We start from the raw sequence: 25,238 nt of genomic DNA on the forward strand, positions 1-25,238 counted from the left end.
AAACACAATTTCCGCAGAAAAGCGTGGTTTCTCTTCTGGTTCAGCTTGCTGCCGCACTGAGAACAACGTGAGCGTAGCTCGCGAAAGAAGTTCCTGCAGAAGAGCAACATTGAGCAGCACGATACCCGGCGTGATTTATGACAAGCGAGAGTGCTCGAAGACAAAAAAAAAAAAAAGAATGCAGCAGAAATACCTGCATCATTGTAGAAAATAAAACGGAAAACAAATTCCGGTTCCGAATCTGCGAATCAAGCATACATATACGAATTTCCAGTGTCCCGTAACATTGCTAAGAGCATGTGACGGAATATTGCGTTCTATTGAGCGTGAACGCAACCTAAACTAATGCTGTTATCATTTAGATTATTAGTGTGATAAAGCTGCACTTGATGTCAATGCGCAGGAAACGTACTAAAGGATGTCATCGGCTACGATGTTTGCAGACGGCTAATTTGCGCATTATGAACGGAATCACATGACTTCTTGTGCAAAAAAAAAAAAAAAAAAACTAAGGGAAAATCTTCAGAGCCTGCACGCGTGTTCTGAATATTCGCCACAGTCTACCTTCAGCAAACAAACAAAAAATGAATTATGATCGCTCTCTGAGACTAGTACCGTTGTCACACGTGTTTAAAAAAATAAATAAAAGTAAGTGTCCAATGCGTTCGGCTATACATTGTTAGATGGGCGCCACATGAACAGATTTCTAATGACAGTTGATCCTAATGCCGTTCACAACCTGGTGTCTTTGCCACAAGTCACTGACACACAATCTGTACTCTTGTACTGTAGCAGGGTATGTCAGTCAGCAAATTACCCCGATATGTACGCGCTTCGGTGGAAGAGGAAGAGAACGATTCTGGGCTGTTCCCGGTAGAGACTTGGACTTTGGGATTGAGCCACAGGGATGTTTGCTCCACTGCCCAAGAATTTCTTGTGGAATCCAACAGAAAGCCCTGCACAAATTGTATCTTTTCATTTCTTTCCTTGCGTACTTTCAAATAATGATTATCCATTCGATCTGATGCTGCTAACTTTAACAGATAATTTCACGTTCTATGGCGCTGTTTCCATAGAAATTCTGAAATTGTATTCTTCACTATAAGTTAGAGTAATCCGTCCATTTCTTGACCAACGCCTCATAGTGGGTAGGCCATGCTCAATAGGAAACAACAATGACGACTCCGAGCTGTTTCTCTGTAATTTCCCCGCGACATAACTGGTGGAGGTGCGTACCGCCATCACCCAAGCACTCTGGAGACATCCACAGACGCTACATCTAGAAACAGCCGCCGCCTGCGTGGACTACTAGCCGAAATGGGTCCCTTGTCGTCCCTACTGCAAAATATGTCGACTACAACTACAAGCCAGATAACCCAAACCCACGATACCTGATCTGCTCCTCCTCCATAGGTTCTCCGTGCGCCGCAGATACCTGGATCGTTGGACGGAGATTTTTTCGGGGATGTTGAAGATTGGATTGACCATTTCAATCGGGTTGCCTGTTTCAATGATTAGGATGACGTTCGTAATCTGCGGAACGTCTACTTCAGCTTGGAGGACTCTGCACGAACCATGGTACGAGAACCGTGAGGGTTCCTGTGCGACCTGGCAGGAATTTCGCTGACAACTCTGCGACATGTAGCAGCACAGAAACGATGGAAACAGCTGAACAAGCCATCTCTTGCAGAAACGAGTGACCCAACGAGAAAGTTGTCATGTTTGTCGAGGACATGCTTCGTCTTTTCAGGTGTGCAAACCCTGCAATGCCAAAGGTAAAGACACTTGATGCGAGGAGTGAAAGGAGGAACTTTTCGCCGGAGTCGAACGCAACCGTGGCGAAGTTCCTGCGCGAGGCGACCACGATAGAGCGCACTCTTCAGCAGCGGTCGTCCCAGTAAGAACGCCACAACATCACGCCAACATAATATCTAGGATCCGACAGTGAAAAGCAAGCCCTCGCGGACCTCATACCTAGTGCACGTCGTGCGCGACGAACTACGGCAACTCCAGGCCGTGGGATCCCAGCCAACTGTGATGGCATTCACGGACGTCATTCGCGATGAAACCCGACAGGCGGTGCAACAGTTCGCACCACCCACACCCGTGGTACCTGTCGCGACATATGCGGTGGCACTGCGCGCTCCTGCGCCACCTACGAGTCCCGTCATATACCAGCTGTGGAGCAGGTCACTCAGAGGTTTCCGAACATACACAGGCACGATGATAGCAAGGTATGTGTATGGCGCTCATCCGATAACTGTTCGATGTGCTACCACTATGGCGAAGCGGGTCACGTGTCCCGCGGGCGCCCGCACCGCTAAGTAGGTTTCCGAGGTACGTCTTTGTACTTCGCGTAAAACAGCCACTTTTTTTGTCGGTGTCTGTCGGGCTTGGCATATATAGTGCAACCTTAATTTGTTTCGGTATCATGTAATTAATATATATATATATATATATATATATATATATATATATCTTGCTTGTTACCGAGGCAGTGCGAATACCCATGTAAGTATAAATTTCCGGTAATAAATGTCTGTATTGGTAAGAACTGCATGAAGCGAAAGAGTACACTTTTCTGCAAAAGCTCACTTCTCTGTTGGCTGTACTCACACGTCGGAGATTAAACTTTTTTGGAGAAACCAGGTACGAAAGATTAGCAAGTGCTTTGTATAACGACGCGGAACATATAATGTTACCTCGTTGTGGTGCTTGAGTTGAAATAAAGTAGTTGTAGGTGCAAAACAGTCATTAAAAGATGATAACTCAGGTGTATCAATTTTTTTTACCATCGCACATAGCACAGAATTCTTTTGTATACTTATGAGGCCAAATTTAAGAAAATTTTTGTGTAGAACTGATACCAAATTTAGATCAATGTGCAAACGTAATTGGTGTATAAACATTATATATAATTAGGTAGGATCATCGAAACACTTTGCGCATATTGTTATTGTGCCACTCAATGTCAAAAAGTCTTGGCATGTCAGATTACCCCTGAAATCGCACATATCAGCTAGGTCAATAGAAATCAAAATTTAGTCCTCGTTTGGGAAGATATAAGCTCCGAGTGGCCGCAGGAGGCTCCCCTCGTATCAGTGCTGCTCAATGCAGTACTTGGGTAACAACGCAAATGCATCTTCTTCTTTCTGGGGTTTTACGTGCCAAAACCAGTTCTGATTATGAGGCACGCCGTAGTGGAGGGCTCCGGATTAATTTTGACCACCTGGGGTTCTTAACGTGCACTACAACGCAAGCACACGGGCGTTTTTGCATTTCGCCTCCATCAAAATGCGGCCGCCGGGGCCGGGATTCGATCCCGCGACCTCGTGCTCAGCAGCGCAACGCCTTAGCTGACTGAGCCACCCCGGCGGGTGACGCAAATGCAGGCCACGGGACCTAGTAACACGTGACGCAAACAAGCGAGGAAGAAACTTGTCGTCGTCGCGTAATTCTTCGCCCTGCGTTTGCATTGTTACCCAAGCAACACGGAAAGTCGCCAACTAGCCCCATTCACCAAACTTCTCCTTTAAGAATGCCCGGTTTCCAAATAGTTCGTACGAGAGGAAGGACAGAAGAGCTGAGGAACCGTAAACACTTTTTATGGCGTTTGGGCGAAACGGGATCTATATCTCGATGTTATCTGCCGGAAGTACCACGCCTCTGATCCTTGCTCCTTTCGGCAATAAATCATATCAGTCGTCCCGTATCACCACGAGAACGCTGCCTGTATGGTAAGAATTTTATGGCGTTGACCTCTACATAGCAAAACGCAGAGGAGCAGAAAGCTCTGGCGCCGTAAATAAAATGTCGCTTTCACTCAAGCTTTCACTCTACTGCGAGCGGACCGAGAGTGGTGGATGATGCTATGCTACAGACAATAAATGCGCCCGGGAGGAGAGACGAGACGAGTCATTACGAGGAAAAGATGCTAAAGCCATAAAATGAGGGGGACGACCAATGCTGCGTACACTTTGTAGACAGTAGCATTGCTTTCAAAACGGGATATCCTGCTAAGACGCGAAGCCACCTCAAGGACGTGATCGCTTTTCAATTCTGTTCTTATTAAGGACTGGGTTTACCTTTCTACGAACGTGAAACAATTTTTCTTTTTTTTATACGCCACGGTGAGATGCTGAAATAGAATATTCGTGTACATGGAAAATGTAACCGTTTTCACACGTTCGTTGCCGAAAAAAAAAAGAAAGAAAAAAGAAACGCTTTTCTTTGCCCAATAAGAGATGAAGACATACAATCATGTGGCGGTTTTGCATGTGCACGCTACATCTTGCATTTTCACGTCATCTTGCGCTAGTAAAAACTGACTTCGAGGGTGATTTTCGATTTGCGTGACAGCAGAGTGGTCCGTAGGTCTATCTAGCGTAAATTTTCACAAAAGCTGAATTCAGGACTGCGATCAAATTACTTTCATACATCTCAGTAAGCATCTGACTTGATATCGGGGATAAATTTTTTGACGTAATCGCTTCCTATTTAGGATTTGAAATGATTGTAGGCAATGTGTAATATAGCGCACAAGGTGCCTTATGAGGATGTCATGCAGTACAGCGAAGCTTGGCAAATGTTCAAGCACACTTGGCATTCTTTTTACGACCCGAGCAAATGCTTGTTCTTCTTTTTGTTGGTAATAATCATCAGCCACTCCAATGAGCTTACTCTACAGAGCACAAACGACTCAGTATTTTGTTTCGAGCTCATTGGTGTGAACTAAGAAACACGAAGAAATCTGAAGGACTTGACAAGGTGACGAACTCCTGAATCTGTATATCATAAAAAGTCGACAGCCCATTTTTTCGTGCTGCAGCTGATATCCCAGGAAACAGGCGCAGGCTTACTGCCTGCGCCTGTTTTGTTTAGAATTCGCTCGCTATATTGTGCTTATGTGCAGTTTTATTTATATTTTATTTTCTTTCCCCAAGTATTCTCTTCATTGCATCTCCCGCTTCGTCGCATCACACAGTAGTCAACCGCTCATTACACTGGCTCACTTCTCCATCTTTCCTTGTCGTTCTCGTCCCTTTCACTTTGTTCTGAATTGATCGGGGTGGAGAACACGGAGCATTCCCTGCACCGTTTTAACCCTCTCAGTAGAAGTCAAGGCTTTCTGAATGAAGTGCTAGTGTACCACTAATCACCGAGATCTCTGTGAAACGTGATCGCCTTACCTACTCCCACTTATGGTCCCGCTATTTAACTATCATACGCTCAAACGCTGTTCACTACACCTGTATGCCGATTAATCATTACGTCATAATAAATGGCTGACTTCCGAGTCACAGGATTGTATCCGTTCGCTCGGTTTATGACACTCGTAGCAGGCCCGGCTTTTCCACAGTCGCTCGGATCCCGAGGAAAGAATCCGCGCGTATACTAAAGCCAGGTGGCTCTTCCGACGTCGTAACGACTTGTCACGGCGTAAATCCCCGACAACGCTAACACCCGTCACGCCTGGGGGGCCTAAGCCACGTTCGTAGTGGGAAACAAAAGCAGATGCGAAATGACAGCGCGCGTATTACTTACGCAACAACAAGGCAAAGCTTCTGGTGTGGAGCTTCATGCCGCACGCTGTGCCCCTTCCACGTGTTTTGCTAGTCGCCTCCCCCCCCCCTCCCCCACCCACTCCTTCTTCTCCTTCTCTTTAGGCCCGCGCTAGGCCCGTCACAAACAAGCAGAGAGCGGGAGGCGCAGCCATATGCTCCATCGGACGAAATGGCGTGCCAAGGGCTGTCACCCTCCCGTGGGCCGCCTTTCTCGGGTCCCGAATTTCTTTACGACGCCAACCTGATTATTTACAGCGGACCCTTCGGCGGGGCTTCCTCTCCCCGACCGCTAGCGGCGGAAGCAGAAGGTGCACGACCCATCCCGAAGGCACCCGAGCGTCTCCGTGGTCTCACCATAGTGATCCCCCGTGCATCAGCATTGAACGTGCGTGTGAGAGGGACTGGCGCGCAACTTGGAAGGATAGCGAGCCGTCCTCCTCCCTCGTTTCAACCGAAGCGAGACTTCCCCACCGAAAAGGCGCTTCCGATCGGGTGCAGCGGACGATATTTCATCGCGCTTCTTCTTCTTGCCGCTTAACACGACCGAAGCTAACCCCCAACCCCAACAAGGGGGGGGGGGGGGGCGAGCATTGGTGGCGTTTGGAACGATGGGAGCAGAACGCTTCGTTCCCACTCCAATCCGTTCCGTTCTCCCATTTCTCGCTGCGTAAGAAAAGAGGGGAGCCGGGGTTTTGTGCCCTGCAATGGTCCTGGCTGGTCTCGGAGACACCATGCATAACGACGCATCGGTTACCGAGGTCTCCGCCAGTTCACGTGGACTCTGGAGATGCTACGTAGCACCGCGCCTTCGCTAGACAAAGGGCTGTCGCCTTGAGTGTTGCTCCAACTTGGCAGGATGCTTTTGAGAAGAGAAAAAAAGTAATAACGGTGGCGTTGAAAGGGGAAGGTCAGCGCCCCGGCGGGCCCGGAGACAACCACAAGAATTAACGAAACAAGAAACAAAAGCTGAAGAGTTAGCTGTGCCCGTCCTAAGGCGAGCACTTAACCAGGGTTGCGTAAACATTCTGGTGGAAACGCCGTTCCAATTGGCACCACATGACCGATGAATTAATTATTTAAAGCAAAAATTTGGGCTAGTTGGTTGTAACTGAACTTAGACATCGTAACAAGCGCTGATGGACGGGAACACAAAGAAGTAGGCAAGGGCTCCAATTCACTTTTGAGTTACCTGTAGAGGGATACCTCCAGTTTCTTGATGTTTTTTATCATGATGCATGACGGTCAGGTTTGCTGGAGATACCATCCACGGTCTGAAAAACCAGTTCTAAGCTTTAATTCGGCCCATTCCAAGATTGTGAAAAGGCGTGTTGAAAAAAACTGCATGCGCGCTGCTCTAAAAAAATCTTGCGACCACCAGGTTGCGTGCAGCCTTCAGCTCCAAGTGCTACGCCTGCGCAATGCTGGCTTTCCCGCGGAATTGCTAACTTCCATTGCAGGAAGCCTGATTAAAGAAGTCAATTCGCGGTGTATGACAAGCCACAATCAGCCTGACTACAAAAAGGCGCGGCCAGTGATTTCGCCCTAAGTTCATGACTTGTCCCACCACCTCAAGAAGGTTGCGGAGAAATGTGGCATCCCGGTCGCCTTTTCGGCTCCTGGTAAGCTGGCACGTATGTGCAATGTCATGAATGGCACGTCAAAGGCCGGCTGCACAAGAAACCACACGACTCGTTTCGTGGAGTGCAGAGTGGGCGTTGTGTACCGCATCCTACTTTCTTGTGGTAGATGCTAAGTCGGCCAGACCGGCCGCTGCGTCAACGAAAGATTGAGGGAGCATCGCGCAGCTGTTAACTCATTGGCGGGGGGTGGACATTTGGCAGATCACTGTCGGTGGTGCACTGCCGCCTCATGCAAGCCTGACTTTGAGGGCACACGTGTCCTGCGCAGCTTTTCGACACAGCAGGCAAGGGAGATCTTTGAAGCCCTGTGTATCAGTACCGAAGCTGATAAATGTGTCAGCGCACCTTCACTGGCCTTGCAGGCAAAAAAAAAAAAAAACGTATTTAAAGCCAAACTTCATTTCCTTTCGCTGATAAATTCTGCCTGATGGATTTTAGTTTTTCTGCGGTGGTATATACGCGTCTGTTTATGTCATTAAACCTTCAGTTGATGTCTAGCGCCCGTCCAGTCTACTTGTCTTCCTTGTGTTCCCGTCCATCAGCGCTTGTTACGATGTCTAAGTTCGATGAATTAAGCACAGGGCTTCATCCCCCCAAAGTGCATGTGAACAGCTTGAAACGTCAACACCAGGAAGAGGCTGCGAACTTTGACGAGCACGAAAAAGTCTCCAAAGTGATGCCGGTAGTAGTCAATGGCTAATGATTATGAGGATGATTATGAGGCGAGAGAACTTACGATGGGGCGTGAGTATCCTGGGCAGGTGCCTCCGCGTGTCACCAATATTAAAGGGTAATAGTCCCAAACAATACAGTAACGTAAGTAACCTCAAGTTCTGGGAAATAGAAGGGTTTTGGAGAGAAAAAAAAACATGAAAGAATAATAAGCAAAAAGAAAGTAATATCGATCGACGACGCTGCATATAGAGCACATTTTCTAATATTTCAGTATAACTGTTAACAGTAAATGTGCAGTTTTTAAATATTTGAGGAACATGTAAGCGACATCATCAAGCCATATTGTTCTAATTTTGGCAAGAATTCAGAAAGCACGTGACAGCGGGTGACGGCCTGTTACTGACAGAATTTTGTTGCAGTGCTCATCCTGTGGAAAAGCGGCACGTGTGTAATAAAACGACAAGAAAGTAAAGAGTAGAAGCGGGCCTTGAAAGTGTGCTAAGCTTGCAATGGTCTATCGCGTTCTTCTCTCCTGACTTAGTATTTCCAAAGTAACATATTTCATTCAAATCGACACGAGGTACACAAAGCTTTTGTCAAATTTTTGACATCTACGGGACGCGACTCTCGTCTGTGTCTGTATAGAGTGCAAAAAAAAATGAAGCAATTAAGGTGTAATACGCGGCAAAGGTATATGATTTGATTAAGATCCATGCTGATGTGGTGGAGGGACTGAGATTATTTTTACCATCAGGGGTTCTGTAACGAGCACCTGAATCTATAACGTGCACCTGAACTCTCGCATTTCGGCCTATCAAAATGGAGCCGCCGTGGCCGATATCGAACCCGCTACCTCGAGCTTGACAGCGCGACGCCATAGCCACAGCGTCCAACGTCCACGAGCACATAAAGCACTTAATCTGCTCTAGCAGCCTTTTCACACTTCAAAGGACCACCGTAATATTCGCGCTCGATATTGTAACACCTTGACAAGGAAATGTGAAACGCCCCTTTTAAGAGACAGCTGAGAACAAGTTCTTTTCTCTCTCTTTTGCGCGATTCTTATATGTTTTGATGAGATAATATTAGTCATAATAGTCCCTGTGTTGATTGTGCTTCACTTTAGATGGTTCATATGCCAACTCGTGGGACAGTTCACATAGTTATAGGGCTTACAGGAGAATAGTAAACTGGGAAAGTTGGTACTGGTTCAGAATCAGCAGCAGCGAAAAAAAAAACGCGAGAACAACAGAAACAAGGCGCTTTATTCTTGCGGTTCCTCTGTCTTTCTTTAACCCTTTGTTGCTCGGCTGTTAATTATGACATAGTTATGTTTTGGTAAGCTATGGCTGATAGCGAATCATCAAAATAACGAATCAATGAAGCCTAGTGCTTCATAGATTCCTTACAGCACGTAAATAATGTTATTGCGTATCTCATTGAATTTTATAGAGATTGAGAATACATTACAACCTGTTGCTATTGAATTAAATTTGTTTGCTAAGTATTTTAGCTGGCTTGTGTTTTACGTTTCAGGGTAACGCTCTTAAATAAGTTGCCTTTTAACGACGATCCTTAGTTTCCTTTGGATGAAAAGTCAAAGTAATAATGAACAATAACGCGCGCACACATACAGACAGGTAGAGACACACAGCGAATAAAAAATCAGCCACAAGGTTTGTGTTACACTCAGTGCTTTAAACCTAATTAGTGCCCAGGCCCGAATCCTGCGCTAATGCTCATAAAATTTCACAGATGATGATTGTCCCCATCCATTCTTTGTTCTGGCTGATCTGATCATTGTTATTACTGCTCACTTTTCATGTTAAAAACGGTCACGCGCCGAAGTTTCTCTGGTTATTACAGCAGCAGAGGTTACTAAGCACATGGACCGCGGTAACAAACACGAAAGCCATCCTGGGTATCTCCAAACATTGGTGTCACCAAAGCGAAATCTCAAGTTGTGAGAAGTGTGAACACTGATAAGAGCCTCCACCACTCGCCATTGTTCACTTGCGTTTCAGTTTTGTCAGCACAACGATAATACTGCTAGTATACAGTGCTAAGGTTACGTGCTTCCGATATAAATGCGGGGCGACCTGATCACCCCCTAAAGATACAGGGTTGCTCTATAGAGAACCTTTCGACCTTGTCGCACAATTGCCGCAGATAAAGCTAAATGAAGAGCCCAGAGAGAGAGAGAGAGAGAGAGAGAATAAACTTTATTGTACGAAGAGTGGTTGGTGTGCTTATTCTCGGGTGGAGCCCTCTTGTAGAGCCCCACTGGCCGCGGCAGCTCGCCGGGCCTGGTCCAGGGTCGCCAGTTGGCTTCCCAGTGCCAGCTCGGAAAGTCGTGCCTCCCAAGACCACGTTGTGAGTGTCTGTGATGAGCTCACCAGCCTGGATACTGCCTCGGCTGGGCGTTCCGTACACTGGTATGTAATGTGTGTCAGTGTGGCTGTGTGGTCGTTGCACCAGGGGCATACACTGGTTGTGTATACCTCTGGAAGCATTGCGTGCAACCTTGATATGTGCGGGTAAGTGTTGGTTTGAAGGCGGCGCCAGTCCCTGGCTTGTTGGCTGCTTAACTTGGGATGTGGAGGAGCGTACTTTCGTCTGGTCAGGCGTTGGTCCTCCAAAATCTGCCTGCTCGTGATGGGATCTTCATGGTGGTTTGTGAGGGGCCTCGAAGAGTCTTCTGTGGCTCGGCCAGCAATTCCGCGAGCTACACAGTCGGCCTCCTCGTTGCCTTCGAGGCCTGTGTGCCCTGGGCACCAGACGATCCCATGGTCCTCAGTCAGCGTGGGGCCCAGGATATCGGTCATGCACCTGGGAAGTGTGCCTCTAATATATAACCGACAGGCGGCCTGTGAATCCGTCAGGATATATGCGGAGCGACCTCTTCGTTCTGCTTCTTTGATTGCGAGGGCTATGGCTGCTGCCTCTGCAGTGGCACTTGATCTGGTGCGTATAGATGCGCAGGCCACCACTTTCTTTTGGTTAGCTACTGCCGTTGCGTATGCCGGTTTTCTGGGGCCTTGTGGTGTTGTGGAGTAAAGGCTAGCGTTGATGAAAAGCCCAATCTCTGCTTTGAGTACTCCACGTTTTGGTTGATGCCAAAACAGCACACTGAGAAACCGGCGCCGCGAATGTCATGATTTAGCGTTGTTGTAGAATTTGGGTAGTTTAGAATTTTTTTTGACGCATTGTCACGTTGTGATCAGAGTGAACAACGAAAACACTCCAGCACGTGTCAGTTAGCATTGTAATTTTTTATTTGCCGAACTTTTACCCAGAAAGAAGTTTTCAGATTGTTTTCGCAAGAAAACTAGAGGAGATGACCGATGAAAATTTTGAAAAGCAATTACACAGGAAGATAAAAGAATTGTGAAGTACTGCAAAGGACACATTGGAACAGTCATGGCAAATTGTTTCACTTACTGTATTTGTGATACAAATTTGTAGTAGAGTAACGTAAATGTAGGGAATTAATTTAAAGTAATTGATCCCTTACTATTGTGGTACAATAATCGAGCACCGTAATGACTTACATTTTTGAAAGAAGTAATTGTAATCGGTTACCTTACTTTTTAACGTGCACAAGTCTTTGTAGAGATGGAAATTATTGCATAGTATTTTACAGTTTTTCTCTTGTTAATTTACGTAAGCTGCCCACTATCTATCTGTCATATAGCATTTATGTAAGCGAAACACACATTTTCATATAATTTACCATCCAGGCAGCTGCGTTAAAAAATTTAGAAGACTTCGCTTAGATTTCAGATAATACGAGAGCCGTCCAGAAAGGCGTGCTTTGTATGGCAATGAGTTATGCGGGAAAGCTGACCTTGCCTCGCACAGTAATGGTCAAAAGCACCGGTATATATGCACGTAGATGTTTGCCATTACGGAGATTTAACTAGTCCTAAATCTCTTTGTAAGAGGTGGTCATCGCTGAACATTTGAATGCCCGAATTATAACATTCATGGCCGCGGAGACCGCATTAAATATGACTTTATACATAATTAAGCGACAGAGAGAGAGAGAGAGAGAGATAAAGAGAAGAAGGAAAGGCAGGGAGCTTAACCAAGGTCTTGCCCGGTTGGCTCCGTAGCCAATCAGGAAGTGGAAATAAATATAAGAAGGCGAGAAGGAGAGTCATTGTGCAGACGAATCGGTACGCTCGGCTCACCAGCAATATCAGTGCCTAGTAATACCGCTGTCGAGAACCGTTGCAGCGTGGCAACTTTACTCACTTGAACGTGGCATTGCACTTCGACAATGGAATTCGCTGGATTCGACCAACTTTAGATCAAAGTGCAGCGCACACGAAAGACGAAGGACCCAGGAGAGAGAGAGAGAGAGAGAGAGAGAAACGAGATGGGAAAGACAGGGAGGTTAACCAAGGACATGCCCGGTTGGCTACCCTACGCTTGGGGAAGGACCCAGGAAAGTTATCAAACAAGCTCTGTGTTACTTTCCTGCGCCTTCCGTCTTTTTGTGCGCGCTTCAGTTTACCCATTAATAATTACCAACTAGCCCAACTTTCAGTTCTTATGACTTTATACTTGGTTAAGGCAGGTAACGCCTTATATGCAGGCTATAAACTTCAGCATTAAATTCAGATAATGGTGCCTCGGCTACTTATGCTTGACCGCGTTTTAATCTACTATACTTCTGTGCTGATCGTGAACGTATATAAATATGGTGCAGACTGCAATTAAAATTATTTATCCTTTGAGGTACACAGAGTGCGGTGCGCCGAAGATGAGTTGAGTTTTTACGACGACGTATCATTTTCTTCTGTGCATCAAAATGGGCCTACAGGGAAGTGCGCAGAACTTTTATGGCGCATATCGAGTATTTTAGGCTTTGTACGTCCATCTTGAGTATATAGGTATAACAGGCTCCATCAGAAAAACGAACCCGCGAATGCCGCTATTTTTCCAACTCATTTAGAGCCACTCGCATTTCCTGTCGACACGCGACTGTGAAACTTGCTTGGCCTCAGATTCAGGAAAGAAAGATACTTTGATTGATTGCTGGAGAGGAATGCCTATTGCAGAGGAAGTAAAAAAGGTTAATGTATCCCTCGATTACTAATTCGGGTAAAGCTGCACTGAATAAAAACGTTTTGGGTGTCTCAATAAAGAAAGAAAACTAATACGGCGGGGGGCATGGGGTAAGTGATAGGGACACGATATTTGCTCAGGTTGTGCAGACAAAAGTGTGAATGTTCAAGTGAAAAGTAAAGCGAACTCTTACCAAAAGTCAGAAAGCGCTGAAGGCGTAGCGCAACGTAGAGCAAAAAAAAAAAAAAAAAAACCCTTGCAAAAGGAAAACATAACAGGGCAGAAAGGCAAGTTGGCTTATACAATTGTGGTTCATCGCAGGGGGGCTAGCATGTTTCTTTTCTTTCTTTTTTTAATCTGCGTTTTTTAACTTACCTATATAGGTTCACGTGATTTAGATAAAGCGTCAGTTGCGTGTCAGCGCTCATCCGTGTGTTTCTTCTGTCTGTCTGTGTTATATTTGCGCTGCTTTTCATCAATCGCTATCGCGAGATTAGTCTAGACTCTAGCGGAAGGACTAATGTGCGACCTTTACTCACAACAGAGGTTTCGCGTTGTAGAAAATGGCGCAATACATTACTCAGCTGCCGGCTTTGTGTTCCAAGATGCGAGTGTTATGTGACTGTTGCAAATACTACCTAAGAGCAACTGTGGACTGTACAGATAAGAAATTACATTAGTTCCGGCAATAAAACTGGATTCAGCTAGCTGTCATTGGAAGGCAACGTGTTAACCAATGTGATAGAAATACTGGACGTCAGAAAGAAGCTAATCGTTCACTCGCCATTTCATACGAATCACTCCACTTCAGTGAGTGCCATATACATAACATATTTTAAGCAACGAACTTGAGAAAGCCTCAGGCCTCTCGAAATATATGGTGGTTAAAATGCTACGCCCATTGCCTCGACTGCAGTGACCGTCGACAAAACAATGCGGTGCACTACGTGTTCTACAAATGTGTATCTCTCGCGAACTTATGTCAGTTGCCTATGCGAGGACGCTCTCACAGCTGAAATCAGCGTCGCCCCGGCTGACTGAAATGTACTCCTTTCGGAAGCATCGTTATCCCTGCTGTTGTGCATAAATAACCTCAACCACGTGTCACCGTACCCGTATCACTGCTCGTCTCTCTTAACGTCTGGCTTCGCACATCTTGTAACGCATTCCAGGAGGTCGGAGCGCCGCCTTCCGGCGCCACAGAGTCGGCTTACAGAAGCCCACTGCGCAACGTAGACGGCTTCCTGCCAGAGCTTCTGCTTCTGACAGATTTACGCCGCGGGAGATTTGAGGACGGTCTTCGTGGAAGTGTTCAACGCGGACACGAGAACAGCGCGAACAGCGGCGTGCAGTGAGACTCCGCCCGCAATGGCACGTGTATTTGTGAGGGGGGGAAGCGGAGAAAGACGGGAGATGGGTACACGGCAGACCGGTGGCGTGGAAAAAGAAATCTCGCGTTTTCGCCTCGGCGTTCGCCGTCTGCCACGCGACACCATGGAGGTGGGAGCGTTTTTTTTTTTTTTTTTACCGCCAGAAGAGCCCATTTTCCGCAGGTGCTCGCCGCGGTAGCCACGATCGCCGGCGATTTATGGCTTCGGGACTAGGGCCGTATCTGGTTCGTTCCTGGTTTGCACGGTCCGACTCAATGGCTCACTGATGGCGCCCGCTGGCTGAAGGCCCAGAGATTTCGAGCGGAGCGGCGTCGCATATGGTTTCCCCGGAATAAACTTGCGCGCATTTCTAGCACCGGGGCCCTGACTGCTGAATTAAGGCGGCGACGGTCGGTGTGTTAGTTCGTGATTTTGGGGTACGTTATATTGTGATGACCAAGTTCATTTTTTAGTCCATTCGTTCTTATTTCGTGGAATCCATGCTTCCGTGTCCATTATGATCAGCCCCTCGGCACAACGGCGGATACGAAAAGAAAAATTAAAAAAGAAATTTATCTCCGTAAATTCCGGTTCGTGAATACAAATCAGTTACGTGTAAGAGCGCCCTAGACTTTCTTACAGGGGGAAAAAAGGGGAAAAGAGAGTGTGCTAGGATGCTCGGAAAACAGATCAACGAAACATCACGGCTGTTCCTGTCAGATTTTTAAAATTTTATTTCTAATGTTGCTCTTTCTGCTAAGCTATTCTGCCACCATGCGCAATGAATACAACCGTTCGTTAGAGGTTGTCTTGTTCATTAGGTTACCGTGCGCCATTTTCGTAACAAAGTTTGTGCCAACTTCTTCTCAACAATATTATTACTACCGGCGTTTTATTCCGAGTAAACGGGACCGAAATTTCACTTGGTATTTTAGCGGCTCTGTGACAGAACAGTGGAACGTGATGGAAGCTAACACTTAGCATAGAAATTAACAATGATTGATGAAAAAAAATTGTCTATCCACCCGAGCATATACAATGTACGAAGGGAGCATGCAGGTCCCATGCAGAAGCACACTGCGTAGTTGACAAACCGGTCATCCCATAATTGGACCCGGCATCACTTAACTGGGGGCAGTCGCTGTGCCATCTGAGATAACCAGGATGCCTGCAGATGACTGCGCGACGCCTGATTATTTAAATAGAATACAGCAAAACTTCGAGCATTCTAGTGGAAAACAAAGTGCAAAAGAGAGGTGTCAGATGGCAACCCCCAACCGGTTTCACGTCTGCCAGTATCTCACGGATTATATATATATATATATATATACATATATTGTTATAACGCTGGGAACAAGGCGGAAGAAGAAGGGCAGGCACGTCAAATTGCTCATCGTCGCCTTTCTATTTCCCACAACAAGCAGAAGAGCACATATGACGGTCGCCACCGTGACGCTAATTTCCTTCCCGGGGACCTTGTCCTTCTATGGTCTCCTAGCCGCCGCGTTGCCCTATCAGAAAAGCTAATGTCGTGCTACGCTGGTCCTTACCGGGTCCTCCGCCAGGTGACCGCTGTAACATACGAAATCTCCCCGGTGACGACTCCCGCTTGCTCTGCCCAACTATAGTGCCTAGAATATACATACAGTAAGTATATTCCGGGCATTATAGCCCAACCTCCCCGTGACGTCGTGCATGTTGGCCGCCTCAAACGCTACCAGTCCGTCTACATAAGACGCAGCGGGACGGTGCTTCCACGCCGGAGGGCCATATGTTACAACGCTGGGAACAAGGTGGAAGATGAAGGGCACGAGCTGGTGTCGGAAGACAACAACGTTAGGGACTTGCTTGCGCTGCCTGTCTCTTGTAATATCAGCTGTAAATAGATTTCACTGTTACTTTCATCCTTGTGTCACAACATATATACACATATATCTCATAAGAAGCCAACAAACATTAACACCAAGGACAATATAGGGGAAATTACTTGTGCTTTACTTATTGAATTAGCTTGGCAGCTCAATGGTAGCCCAATGGTGAGAGCATCGCACGCGTAATGTGATGACGTGGGTTCGTTCCCCACCTGCGGACAGTTGTTCTTTCATCCATTTTCATTTCCATCAATTTATCATTTCTTTAATTCAATTAGTAAAGTACAAATAATTTCCCCTATGTTGCCCTTGGTGTTAATGTTTGTTGGCTTCTTACGATATGATTAATAAAAATCGGGCACCTCGGTTCTCTTTCTTCTCGTTCAATACATAACTAGGGTCTCGAATCCGGTAACATTAATGCCTTCAGGTAGCATATGTGGGTTCATTGACCAGTTGCCATCAGCCAGAAAGATCACGTGCTCGTGACGCCTGCGGCAGAAAGGATGTTCTACATCCGCCCCTAGGTTTGTGAGTGGTGGCGCTGGCTAACACTCCCAGGGTTAGTTCTAGTTGTAAAACATAAATACCCCAGAAAGCGGATGGGAAAACGGCTCCGCGGTAGCTCAATGGTGAGAGCATCGCACGCGTAATGCGAAGACGTGGATTCGATCCCCACCTGAGGACAGTTGTGTTTTCATCCATTTTCATTTCCATTAATTTATCATTTCTTTAATTCAATTAGTAAAGTACAAGTAATTTCCCCTATGTTGTCCTTGGTGTTAATGTTTGTTAGCTTCTTATATGATTAATAAAAATCGGGCCTCTCGGTTCCCTTTCTTCTCGTTCTCTCTCTCTCTCTCTCTATATATATATATACTATATATATAGTACTATATATATATATATATATATATATATATATATATATAGTAACAAGATTTTTCAATGGGCCAAGCGTATTTAGAAAAATGAGAAGCACAACTTCGTGGTTATCCCACGTTTATTTACCCAACAGTTTCGGTCGGTGGACCGACCTTTTTCAAGGGATACAGGAAAAAGACTGCTGCGAGAATTTCTTGCATCCCTCGAAAAAGGTCGGTCCACCGACCGAAACTCTTGGGTAAATAAACCCTTATGTAATACCCCTGAAGTCAGGGGTCTTTAAGGTAAATAAACTGAACTGAACTGAACTGAATAATCAAGCGTTAGGCGCATTAATTAGCAGAAACTCGTTAAAATCGGTTCCGAAACGCCAGACTGGTACTAGCGCAGCGCAAGAGGGCGCCACCACCCCACAAACGCTCGATTGCTCCTCCCTCCAGCGCTACTCCTGCACCGGCGCATCACTGCTTAGCACTTCCCCAGGTTTCACGTTAGCGGAGCTGCATTGGCGCTGGATTTGAACTACACAAGCGCAGGATCTGAGCAGAACTGGAGCTACATTAAGCGCTCGATTTGAGCAGGACTTGAGCTGGATGGAACTGCATTTGAGCTAACTTTGTTGCATTTCATTCTTTCAAAATAAAGAAAAAATAACATGGAGTGTGGTCTTATAAATAGGGCGCGTGGGAAAAGCTGGCCAATCACTATTGAGTCACTTTCCACGTGATTGTTAAAATCCTGGAACAATATCAAACACGTTTCCTTTGTTTTCTTTTTTGTCGTGTATACAAAGGCGGGAACAAACACCGTGGTGACGTGTCCCGTGCCTAATGCCACACTACTCAAAATCCAAAATTCACTTACAAGAGCTTCAACTCATGCCAGCAGCTTCTGAAATCTCTATTTGATTTTCTTATGGAACTTTTCTGGCAATCTCACAGATGCAACTAGTTAAAGGCCAGCCGAGATGAGAGTGGTCTTTACCGCACACTTGTCCTCATCGAACCTCCCAAACCACTCCTGTTCGATAGATGAAATGTATGCCGCCCACGTTCAATTGTGCGATGTGAGGCTTAATTTAGTTACGTTTCGAAGAAAAAAGAAATGAAGACCCAGCCAGGAAGACTGCGCCTGTTTTGTTTCGTCTTCCTTTGGTCCTGTCGTTGGCCGCTCTGTTTTCGGACTGTTATCCACCTCGTAAAGCTATATTATCATTATCCCAATGATAATTCTAGATGTAATTTGAAAGCAACAATCGCGGGTCACCCTTTGCAAGACAACTGAACAAATGCGGTCTCCTTTCTCCATATTTCTGAAACGGCGCCAAGCTTTTGGTCATGGAAATTACGGCCGCATGCATATACGTTTCAAGAACATTAACGTGTCAGCGAAAAGTCACCTGCAATGGAAGGCCATCCGTAAGGCATGCACTGCCGCTCTAAAGAACGGCGCATTACGGCGCGCAAAACTCTTCTATGCTTGCTATGACGTCGTGTGGTGCAGGCAGCCCACCACTCCTTCACCAGTCTTCCCCGATGCTGTAGCGCATGGCTTTTTTGTTGCTGTTTTGTTTCGACCGAGTTTGTGGGGCTGTATAGCAACGGCTGCGGCGGCGTTATGGATGACGCGAAACGCGACGACGCAGCGCGACATGTTTCGCAAACTTCCGCACGTCGTCCCCTCGAAGTATACCCGGTCGGCATGCTATAGCTTCCTTCCTTCCGTCTTTCCTCCCTTCTTGGCTGTATCGTTGTCTGGCTGGTCGCGTCAGCTGGCAACGAGGACAGCGCGTAAGAGAAAAAAACGTCGCTGTCCCGATCTGAGATGGTGCGCGTCGTGCTCTGCCCGTGGAAAGCGCCCGGCGAGGTTCCGTTCTAGAAGAAGCACTTGTCTCCGGCGGAGACAGATTGCCGTTACCGCCTACGCAGGGCCACTTCTTCTGCGTGTACGGCACGCGAGCGAGCAAGGACGCTGGCGGCGACACGTGAGAGACACGAGTGCGTGTCGCGGAAGAAGAGCCGTGTATCACCGCCTCCGCCTTTTTTTTTTTTTTTTTCGAAGGCGCCGGAGAGACGCGAAACACGCGCAACGTCTCCACGTTGGTGTCCCCCATTTCGCGCTGAAATCACCGTGGGTGTTACCTGAAGCAAACTGAGAGGAAAGGGTGTTCTATCGACTCATTTTTGCGAGAGTGACCACCACTAGCCCCTATATTTTACTTCATTCTCTGGAGTTGTCGTCATGTCAGGACTCATGGGTAGATTTAAGGGCGGGGTGGCAAGAGTAATCGCTTCCTGCCGCCCCCCCCCCCTCCCTCCTATTTTTCAGACGTGTCCAACCCTTCCTTTAACATAGCAGAAAAACACCTATAATGTAATTAAGCTGCAAACTATTTTTCATCCACAATGAAACTATAAATCTGGAGGATCGACAGTTCTATTAAGAGGAAATGTGACGAGCTGACCTTAGTAATATTATTTCGTTCTATGTGTGCCGGTACTAGCCGTTATGGTTCCTGCGGGCAATCCACCGGCAACCGAGAACTGAACTGTAGGCAGCAGTTGTGCTGCCCGGAAGTTTGATTCCGATGACATCGACGATAGCCGCAACACACATCCCATGAATTTCATTTCTTAGAGTGTGAACAATGCGTCTCGTGACCGAGCTTTGGCGTCAACAATTGCTAGAGCTGCAGGTCCAGACGCTTTTAGTAAAACTGTCCCTCCTCTATCCTCCGATGAAACCGAGAGATGCCTAAGAAGATACAAAACGAAATCCATTGTTTCACAAACGATTCTCAGTTTTATTGTGTTTCAAAATATTTGCTCATCACCTTGGTTGCTCGTCTCCTCCGTACACGACGCCAGTTCAACTTGCGAAGAAAAGAAAGGCATTCTTCAGCTGCTCTTCCACCCACACATACATTCTCTGTGTGCTCAACTACTTTCCCGAACCCCTAACCATCGGCCACTTCCAAAGCACCGCGGTTGGAGCTGAGACTAAGCAGTGGCCGGGCCCCGCGGGGCCGGCGTCGACCCCGGGCCGCTTCTGTCGGGGCGTCGCCATAGTGTAGAAATCACCGGTGAATGAGTGGTTTATCGAAACCGAACTGGAGGAAGGGGTGGCGCGCGATTTCGACTGTCGCATACTATGATCCCTCTCTTAAAAAATGCAGAAATGACTGTGCAGCGAAACACCAACTGCGAAAAAGCAGCGCTTACAAGGGAGAGAAAGAGAGGAAAAAAAGAAGCCGAGGAAAAGAAGACCGAAATGGAAGCCATAGGCTACAGTCAGGAGCGAGGAAGAGGGGACAGAGACGCAACCCTCACCTCCCGAGAGATGTGGTCCCGGTTTCAATCGCGACGGTTCACGGTGACAGCAACCAGGGTGCCTATATATACGACATCCGACCTTCTCACTATAGGAAGCCTTTTGTGAACTTCACCTGACAGGTGAACTCACCGCGAACAACCGAACTCCGCGTGGGGGCATGCCTCCTGAGAGTTTTATTTCATAGAGGACAGCACTGAATGGCCAATTCGATGGCCCTTTATTGATTGTATTGATTAGTAGAAACGGATACGTAAGCCTGCCTTATTAAAATGTGCTGCTCCGAAAGCCACATCTGCTTCAGTGTTCCGCTGGCAGAATGCCGCCAAGTCACAGTGCATCGCTATATATACGTTCTCCTTATTGTACCTGCCCCAAAATCAAGAGGTGGAATTCTGGGTAACGGTCGCAGCCTTGCATATGGCGTTTCATAACTGTCAGACGAATAAAAGATTTCTATGGAGTACTTGCTGGTGTCTATTTTAACATGAACCGTTCTTTTCAACCACTCATGTGTTTGTATGTTGTCCAGCCTTTAGCGTTATTTACCTGAGTTTTTCGTAATTGTTTGCTGTTGTGTAAACAATCGTAGTTTCAAATATTTTATAGTTGATCAGATCAAAGATCTGTAGGAATCGTAGTGGGACATGCTCATTTTGTAGGACTGGCCAAGAACGGGCGCACAACACTTGCTAAATCGTGACTAAATCGACTCAGAGAGGCTACATCGAGGAAAGTAAAGTACATCAGAGAATCGGTAAGTTTACCCCTCAATTAACAGAACGGTATACTTTGCCGATGCCTGGGGTGCGACATTATATGTTCAGGTCTTATGTAGGAAGTTAGCTTTTTTTTTTTTTTTTTTTTTTTTGGGGGGGGGGGGGGTTACGCAGAATGGAGGCGCGCATGCTTGGTTATCATACAAGGGTTAAATAAGCCCGTTCTCTGGTATTTTCACTCGGTGCCTGTTACCGCCTATAGTTACATCCAGTGTCTCAAGTTGGTAGTAAATGGCCAGTAACTGACAAATCGCAAAGTGGGCTATCGCTTTAAAAATTCCTGCCCCCGAACACCCCCCCCCCCCTTTTTTTTATGAACTGTCCGATAAATACACCGCTGTACAGTCTTGAAGTGTATTCTCACACCTACTCCATCAAAAAGGTAAATGCCCTCATTAGAGCTCTTCGGAAACTTGGGTAAAAAGAATAAATATGGAAGTCGCAGTTACTTCCTAACAAAACCTTACTATCACGAATTTATTCTTTGAGCGTGGTCTCCTGTTAAATGAGACACTTCTATACATGTAAAAAAGCTTAATTCTACTATACTAAACTTATCTATTAAGATCTGTCAAATTTCTCGATGTTCGCCTTGATATATAGATTTACGGTGATACACATTTCCGAGCTCCGTGTAAACTTCGTGAAATGTCATGAGTGAAAATAATAGTATTGATTATTATAAAGTGGCACACGCTGGTAGCACATGCTTGGCAGCTTTTGATGAGGCAACTAAGTTGTGTAGTCTGTATTTTCTGGCCTACAGCAGCACAGTTATTCGCGGGGCGTGTACACCTGCGTTCTGCTAAGTGAGAAATGATTTCTCAGTTCTGCAAAATATGCGACATTTTGCGAGCCCTGCGAGTCTGCACAAACATGGCATTACTCAGCCCTTGGGAGAGGGACCTTAACGTCCGCTATTTTGTGTTTCATACTTTTAAAAAATGCTGGGCAGTTTCGTTTCATAAATGCTCGTGGATCGGTCTGCATATGGCTAATACGACAACGAAATTCGAGCGATTATGGATCAATTGTAGTGCACAAATATTAGACGTAGTAAGCAAAAAAGAAAAAAGAAAAAAATTGGATCATGAGGGCAGCATACGCTGTCTCGTTGTAGCGAGCACTAGCGGCGCTCGAAAACGTGCTGATATATAACGGCACCGTGGCTATCGTGTGCGCTGTGAAACCATTCTGTTGCTGGCAGATATCTCCTCCGCCAAACACAGAGCGGGCGCATTTATTTGGACGCCACAAAGTGGCCACACGCTGCATCGGGAAGGTTCAGTGTTTACGTCCTTTTGGGCAATGTGTTGAATGCCTTGGCAGGTTTCTTCTTGAGACGCTTTGTCGATAAACGGGCAGTTGGCAGTGTGACAAGTGCAAGTAAACTGTCTCATTGGTGAGAGTAATATTTATTTCGCACAGCCGCAAACAACCGAAACAGCGGCAAGCTTCCGTCGCCTTTCCAAGATAATAAAACGAAGTGCATGTTCTTGAACTTGCGACGTCCAAACGGTTCTTTTAACACATGCTTGACGAGTGAGAAATCTCTGCTTCCCGGCTGTCCACAGGCCACGTTTCGCGCACAAAGGCACACGTAGAAAGAACAAGGAAATATGGTCGTAGTCTACACACACGCTGGTGTTTCATTTTGGGAAAGGTCAATAATCTCGTCCGTTAGCGCCTCAGAGAAGATAATGTGGCGTGCCGGGGATTACTCGCCGTTTTCTCGCTGAAGAAAGAAGCCGCCGCCGTAAAAGCCGACGTGCCGAAAAAGGCCTGGAGCACGCACCTCGGAAGGAGACAACCGCCGGCCGAGCATTGCCCGCGGTGTACAATGTTTGCCAGGCCCATCTTTGTTCTTTCACGATCTTTCACGATTAGAAAGAGCTTACGGGCCGTAGCGCAAGCACGTGCTTCGCGAGAAGTTTCGCGTATTCTTCGTCCTTCGCCACTTGTGGTAAAGATCTCGAGAAGAGAAAAGTACGTGTGAGCGAGAGAGGATAATTTATTAGAGGAAACGCAGACAGGACGGCCTGAGGTAATAGTCCTCTAGCCTGCTACTATGCTCAGTAGCAAGGGGAAGAGAGAGAGAGAAAAAAAAGGGTGGGGGGAAGGAGTATGAAGAGTGAAGATGAGAATAAATAGTGTGATGCGGCTATGTGCACGTTCGTGTCCCGGAGGGCTCGTTCACAGCCATGAAGCTAAGTATGTGTGAACGAAAAAATTTTAGAAGTAGGGCCAGGGTAAATGGGATTCCTTGAACGGGTGGGAGGTTATGCTGAACCATTCGTTCATTTGGGTGTCTTTGGAAATGTTGGCCACCAATTTGTCACCGGCTTTCCCGCAAACTCTTAATTGTTGAACAAATAAAGAATTACGCTAGGAGGTAAAATTAACGCAATGCGTCAGTGAAGTAGTTTTCGCAAACGTGAATGAAAGTCAGTTGAAAAACGCTTAATCTTGCACTCGGCCGCGCAACGCTTGGCACAGCGAAGGTGGGCGATCGTAGCCCGGCATTTTCCTGAAGTGCGCGCGAACTTTTCATCTTATTACTTATGGTGATGATGATTTAATTCTCTTCGCGCGTCTCGGACTTAGGGCCGTCACTGCACGTTGCATAGCGCAGCTTGCAACACCGACACCGCGTTCCAATGGCGGCACCGCGTTCCAGCAGACCCGCTCCGTGAATGCGTCTGTCTCTCTCTCTCTCTCGAGCACAGTGCGCAAAACCTCTTTACCTCGCAGAGCACGAGCGTGCGAACGCGACAGCTGTGGACGAAGACGACGACGCTCGAACACAATGGTTCCCATAAATGCATGTTGTGCAAGCGTGGCTACATAGCCTAGTGGTTACGACGCTCGCCTTAGGACCATGGGTACGCGGGCTCGAATCCCGCCTCAGCAAGAAAGTTTATTTTCGTTTATTTCTTGATACTGACCACAAACCCCAAATTACGGCTGGCTTAAACAGCTTCGCTGTTAATAAAGAAAAGAAACAGCGCATCAAGACACTCTCGCTCTTGCATCAAGAGACACCTTCGTTGCTGTTCGCAAACATACAGTAAAATCTAGCAAACAAACTGTGGCTAATGGCACGTACACACTAGCGGCAAAACACGCGCGCCGCGCCGCCGGCGGCACGACGCGTGCCGCAAAAGCAGCCGCAAAACCGGTTTTTCTTGCCGCGGGAGGGATCGCTCCTGGACCGGTTTTTGCGGTTTGCCACGTGCCGCGGATGAAGGAGACCAATGAGAGCAGCCCGCTTCCGTGGCGTGCACGCGGGACACTGGTGTCACGCGGACCCGCCCAACCGCTCGTTTCGTACTTGCGTCCGGAATAAGCCGAAAACTCGTTTCGCACTATTGTCTGCACCCGTCTGCTCCCGGACGGAGCTGATGAATAGTTCGAGAAGGGGAGGGGAGTCTAGTCTGTCGCGTGATTGCCCCAGCGGCACGCCGCTGGTTGGTGTGGCCGCCCTGCCGCTGTTGCGTTTTGCCGCCGGCGGCGCGCCGCGCGCGTTTTGCCGCTAGTGTGTACGTGTCATAAAGGAAAAATGAGACATCCAGCTACGTTTGGGTGGATGTCTCATTCTTACCTTTAATTGCCTCTCTCCACCTAGCGGGATTCCGCTGAACTATTACGTCAGACCGTGGCTAATACAGAATGACAAAGTTTAGCAAACGCGATTGAAAGAAAAGTGAGAGAGAAGATTTGACAGATCTGTGGCCGTCCATGGTGAAACAGCCTCAATTGTTACCATTGTGCTTGCTTGCACCTCAAGTGATCAAGTTACTCGACTCTAGCTGAGCATGCACGGACCGTCGCAGAAACGCAGACGCGAAATCCCTCAGCCATATCCCCAAGTTATGCTTGTACATCCCCACAATGAGTTATTCACCTGTTCACAAAAAAGTGGGAAAGCGGAAAGTTTCGAAAGTGTTTTCTTCGCAGCGGGAGAAAACACAGTTATTGTGGACTGTGGGTGAGAACTTGTCTAATATTGCTCATTGTTATACCAAATAGAATAAAAAAAATCACAGCATAT

Source organism: Dermacentor silvarum, chromosome 6 (genome assembly GCF_013339745.2).
Source record: "Dermacentor silvarum isolate Dsil-2018 chromosome 6, BIME_Dsil_1.4, whole genome shotgun sequence".
Taxonomy (NCBI): Eukaryota; Metazoa; Arthropoda; class Arachnida; order Ixodida; family Ixodidae; genus Dermacentor; species Dermacentor silvarum.